At 41.7% G+C, this 18,416-nt stretch overlaps 1 protein-coding gene across 1 annotated transcript in view; it reads left to right on the top strand.

Annotated features, from left to right (window-relative positions):
* The window catches only part of Not1 (CCR4-NOT transcription complex subunit 1), a 462,156-nt gene that overhangs the window by 203,586 nt on the left and 240,154 nt on the right, over window positions 1-18,416 (top strand). The window lies entirely within an intron of this gene.

Below are 18,416 nucleotides of genomic sequence, written 5' to 3'. Positions count from 1 at the left end.
TTCAGAAAAGGACATGGTACCTAAAGTCCTTATGGAAGGGGATTCCCCTTCCAAAAAATAATACATCTCCATCTCCCCTCATCCCATCTGATCACTCAACAATAAATCTTCAGTAAAGGTAAGTGTCATTTATTCTTCATATAGTATTTATTGTGCATGTATCCTAGTTTTTCTGTGTAGGAAAATGTATATTTCATGTGAATTTTTTTTTTTTTCATACTTTTGGGTGTCTGGAACGGATTAATTGGATTTCCATTATTTCTTATGGGGAAAATTAATTCGGCTAACGATAAATTCGGCTAAGGACAAGCTCTCTGGAACAGATTAATATTTTTGGTCGAGGGTCCACTGTACTTGCAACATTTGCCACATTGCTCCCCTATCCACTCTATCATATGCCTTTTCTAAATCCATAAATGTAATGAAAACTTCCCTACCTTTATCTAAATATTGTTCACATATATGCTTCAATGTAAACACTAGATCTACTCATCCCCTACCCACTCTAAAACCTCCTTGCTCATCTGCAATCCTACATTCTGTCTTTCCTCTAATTCTTTCAATAATAACCCTATCGTACACTTTTCCTCGTATGCTCAGTAAACTTATTCCTCTATAATTTTTACAATCTCTTTTGTCCCCCTTCCCTTTATGTAAAGGAACTATACATGCTCTCTGCCAGTCCCTAGGTACCTTCCTCTCATTCATACATTTATTAAACAAAAACACCAACCACTCCAGCACTATATCCCTTTCCCCTGCTTTTAACCCTCTGGGGGTTTCGGCCGTACTAGTATGGCTTACGCCCCAGGGTTTTTGACGTACTAGTACGCCTAAATTCTAGCACCCTCAAATCTAGTGAGAGAAAGCTGGTAGGCCTACATATGAAAGAATGGGTCTATGTGGTCAGTGTGCGCAGTATAAAAAAAATCCTGCAGCACACAGTGCGTAATGACAAAAAAAAAAGCTTTGACCGTGTTTTTGGATTAAAACAGCGACTTTGCTGGTCTCATTTTATAGAATGGAAGACATATTTCAGAAATTGAGATGATTTTGACTGGTTTTACAATGAAAAGTACAGTGGACCCCCGGTTCACGTTATTAATCCGTTCCTGAGAGCTCATCGTAAAGCAAAATTATTGGAAAGCGAATCAATTTTCCCCATAAGAAATAATGGAAATCAAATTAATCCGTGCAAGGCACCCAAAAGTATGAAAAAAAAAACTTTTACCACATGAAATATTAAGTTTAATGCAACAGAATAATTACAATAACAATAATAACAATAGAATAATCTCAATAGAGTAATTGACACTTACCTTTAATGAAGATCTGGTGATGATTGATGGGGTGGGAGGAGGGGAGTGTGTCAAAGTTTTTAAAGTTTAGAAGGGGAATCCCCTTCCATTAGGACTTGAGGTAGCAAGTCCTTTTCCTGGGTTACTTCCCTTCTTCTTTTAATGCCACTAGGACCAGCTTGAGAGTCACTGGACTTGTGTCGCACAAGATATCTGTCCATAGAGGCCTGTACCTCTCGTTCCTTTATGACTTTCCTAAAGTGGTTCACAACATTGTCAGTGTACAGGTTGCCAACATGGCTTGCAGTAGTTGTGTCAGGGTGATTTTCATCAAAAAAGGTTTGCACTTCAAGCCACTTTGCACACATTTCCTTAATTTTTGAAGTAGGCAACTTCGTCAATTTCTCTCTCCCCTCCTCCGAAGCAGTTTCCTCAGGTCTGGCCTCTTGCTGTTGAAGATGATCTAGCAGCTCATCAGTGGTTAGTTCATCATTGTCCTCCTCCACCAACTCTTCCACATCCTCCCCACTAACCTCCAACCCCAAGGACTGGCATAGGATTCCCAGGGTTAGCCTCAAACCCTTCAAAATCCCCTTTGTCTACACATTCTGGCCACAGTTTCTTCCAAGCAGAGTTCAAGGTCCTCTTAGTCATTCCCTCCCAAGCCTTACCTATAAGGTTTACACAATTGAGGATATTAAAGTGATCCTCCCAAAGCTCCTTTAGAGTCAGTAGAGTATCTGTGGTTGCTTCAAAGCACCTTTCAAACATAGCTTTTGTGTAGAGTTTCTTGAAGTTGGAAATGACCTGCTGGTCCATGGGCTGCAGGAGAGGAGTGGTATTAGGAGGCAAAAACTTGACCTTAATGAAGCTCATGTCCCCAGAAAGTCGCTCTGCCAAGTCTGTAGGATGACCAGGGGCATTGTCTAACACCAGGAGGCACTTAAGGTCTAATTTCTTTTCAATTAGGTAATTTTTCACAGTGGGGGCAAATGCATGGTGTAACCAGTCATAGAAAAAGTCCCTAGTGACCCATGCCTTAGTGTTTGCCCTCCACAGCACACACAAATTAGCCTTGAGGATATTCTTTTGCCTGAACACTCTGGGAGTTTGAGTGATACACCAATAAAGGCTTCACTTTGCAATCACCACTAGCATTGGCACACATCAACAGAGTAAGCCTGTCTTTCATAGGCTTATGTCCTGGGAGTGCCTTTTCCTCCTGAGTAGTGTAAGTCCTGCTTGGCAATTTCTTCCAAAACAGGCCTGTTTCGTCACAATTAAACACTTGTTCAGGTTTCAATCCTTCAGCCTCTATGTACTCCTTGAATTCATGCACATATTTTTCAGCTGCTTTGTGGTCTGAACTGGCGGCCTCACCATGCCTAATCACACTATGTATGCTACTACGATTCTTAAATCTTTCAAACCAACCTTTGCTGGCCTTAAATTCACTCACATCACCACTAGTTGCAGGCATTTTTCTAATTAAATCCTCATGCAACTGCCTAGCCTTTTCACAAATGATTGCTTTAGAGATGCTATCTCCAGCTATCTGTTTTTCATTTATCCACACCAATAACAGTCCCTCAACATTTTCTAACACTTGCGATGGCTGTTTTGTAATCACAGTTGCACCTTTTGCATTACAGCTTCCTTGATTGCCGTTTTCCTGCTCACTATAGTAAAGATGGTTGATTGGGATTTACTACACAACTTGGCCAGGTCTGACACACGCACTCCACTTTCATACTTTGCAATTATCTCTTTCTTCATTTCAATAGTCATTAGCACCCTTGGTCTTGATGGGTTGGCACTAGAAGCTTTCTTGGGGCCCATTGTGACTTACTTTGCAGAAACAAGCACCAAAAACAGTGATAATATGGAATGTACCGAATGTATCCTTAGATGCGCGCGCACACTGGCTGGCTTGTAAACACTGGCACACACGGGGCAGTTCAGGCCACACGTGGACACGTCTCGTACGAATCGTATTGCGGACCGGGTTTTGTAACTGGAACCGAGGCAAATTTTTTGCGATATTCAGATATTTGGGAGTGGACGTGTCAGCGGATGGGTCTATGAAAGATGAGGTGAATCATAGAACTGATGAGGGAAAAAGAGTGAGTGGTGCACTTAGGAGTCTGTGGAGACAAAGAACTTTGTCCTTGGAGGCAAAGAGGGGAATGTATGAGAGTATAGTTTTACCAACGCTCTTATATGGGTGTGAAGCGTGGGTGATGAATGTTGCAGCGAGGAGAAGGCTGGAGGCAGTGGAGATGTCATGTCTGAGGGCAATGTGTGGTGTGAATATAATGCAGAGAATTCGTAGTTTGGAAGTTAGGAGGAGGTGCGGGATTACCAAAACTGTTGTCCAGAGGGCTGAGGAAGGGTTGTTGAGGTGGTTCGGACATGTAGAGAGAATGGAGCGAAACAGAATGACTTCAAGAGTGTATCAGTCTGTAGTGGAAGGAAGGCGGGGTAGGGGTCGGCCTAGGAAGGGTTGGAGGGAGGGGGTAAAGGAGGTTTTGTGTGCGAGGGGCTTGGACTTCCAGCAGGCATGCGTGAGCGTGTTTGATAGGAGTGAATGGAGACAAATGGTTTTTAATACTTGACGTGCTGTTGGAGTGTGAGCAAAGTAACATTTATGAAGGGATTCAGGGAAACCGGCAGGCCGGACTTGAGTCCTGGAGATGGGAAGTACAGTGCCTGCACTCTGAAGGAGGGGTGTTAATGTTGCAGTTTAAAAACTGTAGTGTAAAGCACCCTTCTGGCAAGACAGTGATGGAGTGAATGATGGTGAAAGTTTTTCTTTTTCGGGCCACCCTGCCTTGGTGGGAATCGGCCGGTGTGATAATAAAAAAAATAAAAATAATGCTTCTGATACCGGATTTGTCAGTTACCGATGACTTCGTGAACTGGGGGTCCACTGTACCTTGAAATTGAGCTCAAAGTAGCAGAAATGTTTGATTTTTACCAAAGTTCAAAAGTAAACAAATCATGCCAAGCGTTCACTACACGTCAACTGGTGAGTCTAATATTCTTTCACAAGTGCGCTGATATTATTTATACCATTTCTACACTAATGCAGTAGTCGGCATAACAGTAAGTCTTCTATTTTTTGTAAGAATAAAAATTCAAAGTGGAAAGCCAAAGAAATATAAGAGGGGCCTGGGGATGTGACTAACAAACAGAGGAAATGTTATTTTAGTGCCAGGAATGTCTTTCTTGTTTATTCTGGACCCTATTCGGAAATTGGCATCTTTTGAAATTTGTGTGAAATTGGCAAAATTGCTAAATTCTGACCACTATTGGATAGTTGAAATCGGTGAATGGGTGGTTTCTTGTACTCATTCGATAGAAAAAATGGAGTTCTAGTGAAATAGTTTTGATTTTTGTTGACTAGCACACTGGAATTGGCTGAAAATAGGGCTCAAAGTGGGCAAAATCGCCGATGTGTAAACATCGTTGAGACCGCTAACTTCGCGAGAGCATAATTCCGTAAGTTTTCCATCAAATTTCATACTTTTGGTGTCATTATGATTGGGAAAAGATTATCTTTTAATTTTTTTTTTTTTTTTGAAAATTTGGCAACCCTGAGAACAAGTCTGAGAGGGCCTGGCGACCCCCAACGGGTTAACATTTCTGTCGTGATCCCGTCAGTTCCAGCTGCTTTACCCTTTTTCATTTTACGTAATGCCTCACGCAACTCCCCCACTCTCATCCTGCTCTTCTTCTCCTAAAAGATTTGTCGTGGGGTTCGAACAGGGATAACGAGGGTTGAAGATATACACACTTGTTGGATGGTAACACTATATATTGTCAGACTGTGGTAAGGGAGGCCGAGCCTGCCTGTAGCTGCCTCGTAGGTCTAAGCGTGGACTGAGGAAGTTACAGAGGTACTTGCGCACACATGTGCATCACGTGACGTCACACAAACAGTCACTAGGCCTAGTAAGGGATCGTCTATATAAAACATATGGATGGTACTATGATACTCAGATAAGATATACAACACATGTAAGGGGGATCAGCAACTATGCTGACAGCTCGGTCATGTTACGTATGTCGTCTCGACATGCAATACTATGCTATAGGCTGAACAGGCAGGTGGTTCTGGGCTGATTCTAAACAATAACAAAGACATATGTAACTTAGAACTAATGGATGTTAACGTAATGGATTTTAACGTACAGTGGACCCCCGCATACCGATTTTAATCCGTGCAAGAGGGGTAATTGTTATGCGAAATAATCGGTATGCGAATGAATTTTCCCCATAAGAAATAATGGAAATAAAATTAATCCGTGCAAGACACCCAAAAGTATGAAAAAAAATTTTTTTTTACCACATGAAATGTTAATTTTAGTACACACAAACTGAAAAAGGCATGCACAATTACATGACACTTACTTTTATTGAAGATCTGGTGATGATTGATGGGATGGGAGGAGGGGAGAGAGAGTGTTAGTGTTTAGAAGGGGAATCCCCTTCCATTAAGACTTGAGGTGTCGAGTCCTTTTCTGGGGTTACTTCCCTTCTTCTTTTAATGCCACTAGGACCAGCTTCAGAGTCACTGGACTTCTTTCGCACAACATATCTGTCCATAGTGGCCTGTACCTCTCGTTCCTTTATGACTTCCCTAAAGTGTTTCACAACATTGTCAGTGTAATAATCACCAGCACGGCTTGCAATAGCTGTGTGAGGGTGATTTTCATCAAAAAAGTTTTGCACTTCAAGCCACTTTGCACACATTTCCTTAATCTTTGTAGTAGGCAACTTCTTCAATTTCTACCTCCCCTCCTCTGAACCAGTTTTCTCAGGTCTGGCCTCTTGCTCTTGAAGTTGATCTATCAGCTCATCAGTGGTTCTTCATTGTCCTCCTCCACCAACTCTTCCACATCCTCCCCACTAACCTCCAACCCCAAGGACTTTCCCAATGCCACAATGGATTCCTCAACTGGCATAATCCTCTCAGGGTTAGCCTCAAACCCTTCAAAATCCCTTTTGTCTACACATTCTGGCCACAGTTTCTTCCAAGCAGAGTTCAAGGTCTTCTTAGTCACTCCCTCCCAAGCCTTACCTATAAGGTTTACACAATTGAGGATATTAAAGTGCTCTCTCCAAAACTTTCTTAGAGTCAATTGAGTTTCTGAGGTCACTACAAAGCACCTTTCAAACAGAGCTTTTGTGTACAGTTTTTTGAAGTTTGCAATAACCTGCTGGTCCATGGGCTGCAGGAGAGGAGTGGTATTAGGAGGCAAAAACTTGATGTTAATGAATTTCATGTCCCCATAAAGTCACTCTGCCACGTCTGTAGGATGACCAGGGGCATTGTCTAACACCAGGAGGCACTTAAGTTCTAATTTCTTTTCAGTTAGGTAATCTTTCACATTGGGGGCAAATGCATGGTGTAACCAGTCATAGAAAAAGTCTCTAGTGACCCATGCCTTACTGTTTGCCCTCCACATCACACACAAATTCTCCTTGAGGACATTCTTTTGCCTGAACGGTCTGGGAGTTTCAGAGTGATACACTAATAAAGGCTTAACTTTGCAATCACCAGTAGCATTGGAACACATCAACAAAGTAAGCCTGTCTTTCATAGGCTTATGTCCTGGGAGTGCCTTTTCCTCCTGAGTAATGTAGGTCCTGCTTGGCATTTTCTTCCAAAACAGGCTTGTTTCATCACAATTAAACACTTGTTCAGGTTTCAGTCCTTCAGTCTCTATGTACTCCTTGAATTCATGCACATATTTTTCAGCCGCTTTGTGGTCCGAACTGGCAGCCTCACCATGCCTTATCACACTATATATGCCACTACGCTTCTTAAATCTCTCAAACCAACCTTTGCTGGCTTTAAATTCACTCACATCAGCACTAGTTGCAGGCATTTTTTTAATTAAATCCTGATGCAACTTCCTAGCCTTTTCGCTTATGATCGCTTGAGAGATGCTATCTCCTGCTAGCTGTTTGTCATTTATCCACACCAATAAGAGTCTCTCAACATCTTCCATCACTTGAGATCTTTGTTTCGAAAACACAGTTAAACCTTTGGCAAGAACAGCTTCCTTGATTGCCTTTCTGGTGCCCACAATAGTAGCGATGGTTGATTGGGGTTTCTTGTACAACCTGACCAGGTCGGCGATACGCACTCCACTTTCATACTTATCAATGATCTCTTTCTTCATTTCTATTGGAATTCTCACCCTTATTGGTGTAGGGTTGGCACTAGAAGCTTTCTTGGGGCCCATGGTCACTTATTTTCCAGAAACAGCACCGAAAACACTGTAATAATACGAAATATTCCGATTCTATGCTTGGATGTTACCGCGGAGGCTGGCTGGTAAACAATGGCACAGGCGGCACGTGAGGCTGGCTGAGGGCGCACATTGGACGCGTCTCGGACGAAAATCGGTGAGCGGGTTTTTAAGAGGTATGCGAGGCAAAATTTTGGCGATTAAAGCAAGCGGTATGCGGATTAATCGTTATGTGGTGCCATCGGTATGAGGGGGTCCACTGTACTCATAAATTCTAGTGGCTTCAAATCAGGCAGGAGAAAGCTGGTAGGCCCACATGTGAGAGAATGGGTCTGTGTGGTCAGTGTGCACCATATAAAAAAAAATCCTGGAGCACGCAGTGCATAATGAGAAAAAAAAACTCCGACCGTTTTTTTAATTAAAATGCCGACTTTGTGGTCTATTTTCGTATAGTATTTGTGGTTGTATTCTCGTTTTCTTGGTCTCATTTGATAGAATGGAAACTATATTATAGAAATAGAGGTGATTTTGATTAATTTTACTGTAAAAAGAACCTGGAAATGGAGCACAAAGTACGGGAAATGTTTGATTTTTGCCTATGTTCAAAAGTAAACAAATGATGTCTTTGTCCAATAAATGTCCAAATAGCCATTCTAATATGCAGTCATGAATGGGTTGATGTAATTTTTACAATTATTACAGTATTGCAGTAGTCTGCATAACAGTAAATCTTCTATTTTATGTTTGAATAAAATTTCAAAATAAAAAGCAAGAGTAATATCAGAGGAGCCTGGAGACATGACTGATGAACAAAGAAAATGTTATTTTAGAGCCAGGAATGTCTGCATTGTTCATTCTGGTCCGTATTTTGAAATTGTCATATTTTTTAATTTTCGTGAAATTGGCCAAATTGCAAATTTCTGACCATGTTATTGGGTAGTTGAAATTGGTAAATGGGCAGTTTCTTGTACTCAATCGCTGGAAAAAATTGAGTTCTGAAGAAATAGCTATGAGTTTGGTTGACTGGAATAATGGAATTAGCCAAAAATAGAGCTCAAAGTGGGCGAAATCGCCGATTTGTAAATATCGTCGAGGTCGCTAACTTCGCGAGAGCGTAATTCCGTCAGTTTTCCATCAAATTTTGTTTTTTTGGTGTCTTTACAATCAGGAAAAGATTCTCTATCATTTCATAAGAAAAAAATTTTTTTTTTTTTTTTTTTAAATTTTGCGACACCAGGAGACACCTCAGGATTGGGGGTTGCGACAGTCAGTGGGTTAATCTTTGAAGTAGGCACAGTGGATTCCACAACTGGCATAGGCTTCTCAGGGTTAGCCCCAAACCCTTCAAAATCTTTCTTAATTTCCATACTAATTCTGACCCTTTTTACCACAGGGTTGGCACTAGAAGCTTTCTTGGGGCCCATGGTGACTTATTTTGCAGTTACAAGCACAAAAAACACTGGGATAAGGTGAAATGTACCGAATGTATGAGTGGATGCGACCACACTGGCTGGCTTGTAAACACTGGCGCTGAGGCCACACTTTGGATGTGTCCTTGATGAATCGCGTGATGGGAGTTTTTTAGCGTGAGGCGAGGCAAAAGTTTTGCGTTAAAATGTATCATATGGCGGATTTAACGTAACGCAATGCCATCGTAAGGCGGGGGTTCACTGTATTTATTTATTTGTATGTGTGTGTGTGTGTGTGTGTGTGTGTGTGCTGTATTTATGTGCACCTAAGGTAAGGGTTGTTTTAAGTGTTTTCTTTAATTTTGTGAGTACAGCCTTTTGCTAATGTAGCAATTTTTAATTACCCATTCTTCATCTATTCACACTTCCTACATAAATACAGTCTCTCCTCTCCTCTCTGTTTATTACAATATACAGTACACTACTGTATAAACATTTAAAAATATAATAGAAATGTTATAAATGGTGCAACGGTGACATAAAAGCAATATCAAGGATGGTTGACACAAACCCACTACCATTATACTATCCACCTCACTTAGCGACGAATTTGTTTACCGATGGGGTGTTAGGAACGGAACTCTGATGTTTAGTGAGGAGAGGCTGTATATTCACCACTCACTAAGGATGAAAGTATTATAAGGTAAGTAATGTGTGTACAGTGGAACCCCAGATTTCACACACACTGGATATCAGACGTTTTGGATTTAGAACACTTCTTTGGGGTGAAATTTTGCTCTGGATTCTGTACCTTGTCCCAGGAATCGTACGTATCAGATGCGTTCGCCTGCTGGGACACTGCCTTAGTCTGGCTTTGTCACTTGTTGAGTAGCATTCATCTGAAACAGTTCACAGTTTTTGTGCTTGTTTATTGATTGCAACTGAAATAAGCCACCATGGGCCCAAAGAAAGTTCCTAGTACCAGCCCTTTGGTAAAGAAAATGAGAAACACTATAGAACTGAAGAAAGAGATTGTAGAAAAATATGAAAGTGGCGTACATTTAGCCGAGCTTGCCAGGATGTGTGGGAAGTCGAAATCAACAATCTGTTACAGCCTGGCAAAGAAAGTAGAAATCAAGGAAGCTAAAGTTGCGAAAGGGGTGAATATGCTAACGAAACAGAGATTACAAACAATCGAAGATGTGGAGAAGTCGTTGTTGGTGCGGATCGACGAAAAAGTTAGCTGGAGATAGTGTTGTGGAGTCGATCATTTGTGAAAAGGCAAGGCAAGTTCTGACAGACATGTGGCCGAAGAATTCGTTGATGAATTCAAGGAGTATGTAGAGGCTGAAAGATTCCTCTCCCAATAGTGTTCATTTGTGACAAAACAGGCCTCTTTTGGAAGAAAATGCCGAAGAGGACCTACATCACGCAGGAGAAAAAGGCACTGCCAGGACACAAGCTTATGTAGGATAGGCTAACTCCTTTGTTCTCTGATAATGCTAGTGGGGATTTCAAAGTGAAGCCTTTACTGGTGTATCACTCTGAAAATCCCTAAGTGTTCAAGAAAAGCAACGTCATCAAGAGTCAATTTTGTGTGATATGGAAAGCAAATAATAAGACATGGGTCATGAGGCAAATTTTCATTGACTGGGTCCTTGAAGTGTTTGACCCGAGTGTGAAAAAGTGCCTCCTGGAAAATAACTTGCCACTCAAGTGCCTTCTGGTACTGGATGACAGTGCTCCTGTTCATCCTCCAGATTTGGAAGACCAATTGATTAGGGACTTGAGTTTTATAACAGTGAAGTTCCTGCCTCCTGACACCACTCCTCTCATCCAGGCTTTGAACCAGCAGGTCATTTCTAACTTCAAAAAACTCGACACGAAAGCAGTGTTTCAAAGGTGCTTTGAAGTGACCTCAGACACTTACTTGACCCTAGGAGAGTTCTGGAGGAATCAGTTCAGTATCCTCCATTGCATAAGCCTTATGGTAAGGTTTGGCAGGGAGTGACTTCCAGGACTTTGATCTCTGCTTGGAGAAAATTGTGGCCAGAATGTGTCCTCGACAAGGATTTTGAAAGGTTTGAGGCTGACCCTGACGACCCTACGCCTGTTGTGGAATCTGTTGAGTCTTCGGGGAAGTCTATGGGGTTGGAGGTGAGTGGCGAGGATGTAGAAGAGTTGGTGGAGAACCACAGGGAAGAGCTAACCATCGAAGAGCTGCAAGACCTTCAACCGGAACAGCAACAGACTGCAGCTGAGGAAGTTGCTTCAGAGGAGGAGGAGGAGGAAGAGAGGGAAGAAGGTGCCTTCTTCGGTGATTAAGGACATTTGTGCAAAGTGGAATGATGTGCAAACTTTTGTTGAAAAGTATCACCCTGGCAAAGCTGATACAAGCCATATCTGCAACATGTTCAGTGACAATACCTTGTCCCATTTTAGGCAAATCTTAGAGAGATGCCAGAAACAGAGCTCTCTGGACAGATTTTTATTGTAACTGGGTCCAGTGCCAGTAAAAGACAAAGAAGGGAAGTAACCCCAGAGAGGGCTTTGATACCTGAAGTCCTTTTGGAGAGGGATTCCCCTTCCAAACAGCAACCTCAACTCTCTCCCCTCCTTGCCTTCTTCAATATGCCAACAAGAGTCTTCAATAAAGGTATATAATGTTCATTTATCATTAAAATTAGAGCTTTATATTTATTTCTCATTGTTTTCTGTATGTAAAACTATAGTTATTTAAAAAATGAAATTTTTGTTAATATTTTTGGGTGTCTGTAACTGATTAATTGGCTTTACATTATTTCTTACGGGAAATATTACGTCAGTTTTTGTAAGTTTCGGATTTAGATCGACCTTCTAGAATGGATTAAGTATGAAATCTGGGGTTCCACTGTACAGTGGACCCCCGCATAGCGATTTTAATCCGTGCAAGAGGGCTTATTGTTATGCGAAATGATTGGTATGCGAATGAATTTTCCCCATAAGAAATAATGGAAATCAAATTAATCCGTGCAAGACACCCAAAAGTATGAAAAAAAAAATTTTACTACCTGAAATATACATTTTCCTACACACAAAGAGAAGGATACATGCACAATAGTAGAGTAGTGCATGCACAATATATATTGTGCATGTACTACTCTACTAAATGAAGAATAAATGACACTTACCTTTATTGAAGATGCAGCAATGACTGATGAGACACTGTGTCCTGGGAGTGCCTTTTCCTCCTGAGTACTGTAGGTCCTGTTTGGCATTTTCTTCCAGAACAGGCCTTATCACACTGTGTATGCCACTACGATTCTTAAATCTCTCAAACCAACCTTTGCTGGCTTTAAATTCACCAATATGAGCACTAGTTTCAGGCATTTTTCCCTGTTCACCTGGGCGTTAGTCGACTGGTGTGGGTTGCATCCTGGGAGACAAGATTAAGGACCCCAATGGAAATAAGTTAGACAGTCTTCGATGACACTGACTTTTTTGGGTTATCCTGGGTGGCAAATCCTCTGGGGTTAATTGTTTCTTGGTATTCTCAATAAGCCACACCAACAACGGTGCTACAGCAGCAGCAGCAGCAGCTGACAGTGCTACAGCAGCAGCAGACAATGCTACAGCAGCAGCAGACGATGCTACAGCAGCAGCAGCAGCTGACAGTGCTACAGCAGCAGCAGACGATGCTACAGCAGCAGCAGACGATGCTACAGCAGCAGCAGCAGCTGACAGTGCTACAGCAGCAGCAGACGATGCTACAGCAGCAGCAGATGATGCTACAGCAGCAGCAGACGATGCTACAGCAGCAGCAGCAGCTGACAGTGCTACAGCAGCAGCAGACGATGCTACAGCAGCAGCAGACGATGCTACAGCAGCAGCAGCAGCTGACAGTGCTACAGCAGCAGCAGACAATGCTACAGCAGCAGCAGACGATGCTACAGCAGCAGCAGCAGCTGACAGTGCTACAGCAGCAGCAGACGATGCTACAGCAGCAGCAGACGATGCTACAGCAGCAGCAGCAGCTGACAGTGCTACAGCAGCAGCAGACGATGCTACAGCAGCAGCAGATGATGCTACAGCAGCAGCAGACGATGCTACAGCAGCAGCAGCAGCTGACAGTGCTACAGCAGCAGCAGACGATGCTACAGCAGCAGCAGACGATGCTACAGCAGCAGCAGACGATGCTACAGCAGCAGCAGACAGTGGTACAGCAGCAGCAGCAGCTGACGGTGCTACAGCAGCAGCAGCAGCAGCTGACAGTGCAGCAGCAGCAGCTGTACCACCAATAGTAGCGATGGTTGATTGGGGTTTTTTATACAACCTGGCCAGCTCGGAGACACTCACTCCACTTTCATACTTATCAATGATCTTTTTCTTCATCTCTATAGTAATTCTCGCCCTTATTGCTGTAGGGTTGGCACTAGAAGCTTTCTTGGGGCCCATGGTCACTTATTTTGCAGATAAAATCGCCAAAAACACTGAAATAATACGAAATGTTCCGATTGTATGCTTGGATGTTGCCGCGGAGGCTGGCTGGTAAACAATGCCACCGGCGGAACATGTGAGCGTGGCTCAGGCCGCACATTGGACGCATCTCGGACGAACAGCGGTGAGCGGGTTTTTGAGCGGTATGCGAGGCAAAATTTTTGCGATAAAAGCGAGTGGTATGCGGATTAAACGTTATGTGATGCCAACGGTATGCGGGGGTCCACTGTACTATTATATGAATTTTTAAGGCCTAGCTCTGTTGCTCTCTTAATATATGATAGTGTAAACATGTTATCAGGCTTTTATATGCATTTGAAAGTGAAAAAAGGCTATGCTTCACTTTACAATGATTTTTGCTTTACAGCAGTGGTCCCGAACCTGACCTGTTGTGTAAGCGGGGCCCTCCTGTATTTCTGTATCTTCTCCTTTACCCTACTGTTATTGTTTCTAGCTTTTTTTCTTCTTTTTTCTTAACTGCTTTTCCTAGCATTTAATGCCACTAAATTTATTTGACATTTCTCGGTCTAATTAGGTCTTATTGCCACTTTCAACTTATTTTAAAATTTACTAGGTTGAATATTGTATTACCAAACATATAGTAAGTCATTTCTAGGTGTAACTTTTTTTTTGCTTTGTCGAGATATGAAATTTTTACTAGATTAGCTATTTAACCCTTTGAGGGTCCAAAAATTTTCTCCCCCTAAAATTATTTTCTGTCTCATAAACACGCTAGATAACAGGGATATCTTGCTACTCCTACTTACACTTTGGTCACAATTCACAGACAAGCACATGCATATATATATACATACATCTAGGTTTTTCTCCTTTTTCTAAATAGCTCTTGTTCTTCTTTATTTCTTCTGTTGTCCATGGGGAAGTGGAAAAGAATCTTTCCTCCGTAAGCCATGCGTGTCGTATGAGGCGACTGAAATGCCGGGAGGGATGGGCTAGTAACCCCTTCTCGTGTAGACATTTACTAAAAAAGAAAAAAAAAATTGTAAAACTGGGATGCTTGAATGTGCGTGGATGTAGTGTGGATGACAAGAAACAGATGATTGCTAATGTTATGAATGAGAAGTTGGATGTCCTGGCCCTAAGCGAAACAAACCTGAAGGGGGTAGGGGAGTTTCGGTGGGGGGAAATAAATGGGATTAAATCTGGAGTATCTGAGAGAGTTAGAGCAAAGGAAGGGGTAGCAGTAATGTTGAAGGATCAGTTATGGAAGGAGAAAAGAGAATATGAATGTGTAAATGCAAGGATTATGTGGATTAAAGTAAAGGTTGGATGCGAAAAGTGGGTCATAATAAGTGTGTATGCACCTGGAGAAGAGAGGAATGTAGAGGAGAGAGAGAGATTTTGGGAGATGTTAAGTGAATGTATAGGAACCTTTGAATCAAGTGAGAGAGTAATTGTGGTAGGGGACCTGAATGCTAAAGTAGGAGAAACTTTTAGAGAGGGTGTGGTAGGTAAGTTTGGGGTGCCAGGTGTAAATGATAATGGGAGCCCTTTGATTGAACTTTGTATAGAAAGGGGTTTAGTTATAGGTAATACATATTTTAAGAAAAAGAAGATAAATAAGTATACAAGATATGATGAAGGGCAAAATGACAGTAGTTTGTTGGATTATGTATTGGTAGATAAAAGACTGTTGAGTAGACTTCAGGATGTACAGTGGACCCCTGCATAACGATCACCTCCGAATGCGACCAATTATGTAAGTGTATTTACGTAAGTGCGTTTGTACGTGTATGATTGGGGGTCTGAAATGGACTAATCTACTTCACAATATTCCTTATGGGAACAAATTCAGTCAGTACTGGCACCTGAACATACTTCTGGAATGAAAAAATATCGTTAACCAGGGGTCCACTGTACATGTTTATAGAGGGGCCACAGATGTATCAGATCACTTTCTAGTTGTAGCTACACTGAGAGTAAAAGGTAGATGGGATACAAGGAGAATAGAAGCATCAGGGAAGAGAGAGGTGAAGGTTTATAAAATAAAAGAGGAGGCAGTTAGGGTAAGATATAAACAGCTATTGGAGGATAGATGGGCTAATGAGAGCATAGGCAATGGGGTCGAAGAGGTATAGGGTAGGTTTAAAAATGTAGTGTTAGTATTCAGTAGAAGTTTGTGGTTACAGGAAAGTGGGTGCGGGAGGGAAGAGGAGCGATTGGTGGAATGATGATGTAAAGAGAGTAGTAAGGGAGAAAAAGTTAGCATATGAGAAGTTTTTACAAAGTAGAAGTGATGCAAGGAGGGAAGAGTATATGGAGAAAAAGAGAGAGGTTAAGAGAGTGGTGAAGCATTGTAAAAAGAGAGCAAATGAGAGAGTGGGTGAGATGTTATCAACAAATTTTGTTGAAAATAAGAAAAAGTTTTGGAGTGAGATTAACAAGTTAAGGAAGCCTAGAGAACAAATGGATTTGTCAGTTAAAAATAGGAGAGGAGAGTTATTAAATGGAGAGTTAGAGGTATTGGGAAGATGGAGGGAATATTTTGAGGAATTGTTAAATGTTGATGAAGATAGGGAAGCTGTGATTTCGTGTATAGGGCAAGGAGCAATAACATCTTGTAGGAGTGAGGAAGAGCCAGTTGTGAGTTTGGAGGAAGTTCGTGAGGCAGTAGGTAAAATGAAAGGGGGTAAGGCAGCTGGGATTGATGGGATAAAGATAGAAATGTTAAAAGCAGGTGGGGATATAGTTTTAGAGTGGTTGCTGCTATTATTTAATAAATGTATGGAAAAGGGTAAGGTACCTAGGGATTGGCAGAGAGCATGCATAGTTCCTTTGTATAAAGGCAAAGGGGACAAAAGACAGTGCAAAAATTATGGGGGGATAAGTCTGTTGAGTATACCTGGTAAAGTGTATGGTAGAGTTATTATTGAAAGAATTAAGAGTAAGATGGAGAATACGATAGCAGATGATCAAGGAGGCTTTAGGAAAGGTAGGGGGTGTGTGGACCAGGTGTTTACAGTGAAACATATAAGTGAACAGTATTTAGATAAGGCTAAAGAGGTTTTTGTGGCATTTATGGATTTGGAAAAGGCATATGACAGGGTGGATAGGGGGGCAATGTGGCAGATGTTGCAGGTGTATGGTGTAGGAGGTAGGTTACTGAAAGCAGTGAAGAGTTTTTACGAGGATAGTGAGGCTCAAGTTAGAGTATGTAGGAAAGAGGGAGATTATTTCCCAGTAAAAGTAGGCATTAGACAAGGATGTGTGATATCATCGTGGTTGTTTAATATATTTATAAATGGTGTTGTAAGAGAAGTAAATGCGAGGGTCTTGGCAAGAAGCGTGGAGTTAAAAGATAAAGAATCACACATAAAGTGGGAGTTGTCACAGTTGCTCTTTGCTGATGACACTGTGCTCTTGAGAGATTCGGAAGAGAAGTTGCAGAGGTTGGTGGATGAATTTGGTAGGGTATGCAAAAGAAGAAAATTAAAAATGAATACAGGAAAGAGTAAGTTTATGAGGATAACAAAAAGATTAGGTGATGAAAGATTGGATATCAGATTAGAGGGAGAGAGTATGGAGGAGGTGAATGTATTCAGATATTTGGGAGTGGACGTGTCAGAGGATGGGTCTATGAAAGATGAGGCGAATCATAGAATTGATGAGGGGAAAAGGGTGAGCGGTGCACTTAGGAGTCTGTGGAGACAAAGAACTTTGTCCTTGGAGGCAAAAGGGGGAATGTAAGAGAGTATAGTTTTACCAACGCTCTTATATGGGTGTGAAGCATGGGTGATGAATGTTGCAGCGAGGAGAAGGCTGAAGGCAGTGGAGATGTCATGTCTGAGGGCAATGTGTGGTGTGAATATAATGCAGAGAATTCGTAGTTTGGAAGTTAGGAGGAGGTGCGGGATTGCCAAAACTGTTGTCCAAAGGGCTGAGGAAGGGTTGTTGAGGTGGTTTGGACATGTAGTGAGAATGGAGCGAAACAGAATGACTTCAAGAGTGTATCAGTCTGTAGTGGAAGGAAGGTGGGGTAGGGGTTGGTCTAGGAAAGGTTGGAGGGAGGGGGTAAAGGAGGTTTTGTGTGCGAGGGGCTTGGACTTCCAGCGGGCATGCATGAGCGTGTTTGATAGGAGTGAATGGAGACAAATAGTTTTTAATAATTGACGTACTGTTGGAGTGTGAGCAAAGTAACATTTATGAATGGATTTAGGGATACCGGCAGGCTGGACTTGAGTCCTGGAGATGGGAAGTACAGTGCCTGCACTCTGAAGGAGGGGTGTTAATGTTGCAGTTTAAAAACTGTAGTGTAAAGCACCCTTCTGGCAAGACAGTCATGGAGTGAATGATGGTGAAAGTTTTTCTTTTTTGGGCCACCCTGCCTTGGTGGGAATCAGCCAGTGTGTTAATAAAAAAAAAAAAAAAAAAAATTCCTATGAACTGGTAAGAATCTTTTTCTGAAGGTAATACAAGAAGGACTAGATTTTATGGAAAACTGTCGAACTTACACTTGCAAATTTTATTGTGTTAGCAATATTTATGTATCAGCGATTTTGCCCACTTTGACTCCTATTTTAGGCCAATTACATTATTCCAGTCAACCAAATTCTTTGCTATTTCGCTAGTATTACTTCTGTTTTATTAATTGAGCACAAGAAACTGCCCAGTCAACTATTTCAGCTTCCCAATACAGTGGACCCCCGGTTAACGATATTTTTTCACTCCAGAAGTATGTTCAGGTGCCAGTACTGACCGAATTTGTTCCCATAAGGAATATTGTGAAGTAGATTAGTCCATTTCAGACCCCCAAACATACACGTACAAACGCACTTACGTAAATACACTTACATAATTGGTCGCATTCGGAGGTGATCGTTATGTGGGGGTCCACTGTATAGTGATCAGAAATTGGTAATTTGGCCAGTTTCATACACAGTTCAAAATATTCCAATTTCAAAATATGGTCTAGAATAAACAATGCAGGCATTCCTGGTGCTAAAATAACATTT

The sequence above is a fragment of the Cherax quadricarinatus genome, chromosome 29 (genome assembly GCF_038502225.1).
Source record: "Cherax quadricarinatus isolate ZL_2023a chromosome 29, ASM3850222v1, whole genome shotgun sequence".
Lineage (NCBI taxonomy): Eukaryota > Metazoa > Arthropoda > Malacostraca > Decapoda > Parastacidae > Cherax > Cherax quadricarinatus.
The sequence above is the reverse complement of the archived record's forward strand: the minus strand, read 5'-3'. Positions and strand labels throughout refer to the sequence as shown.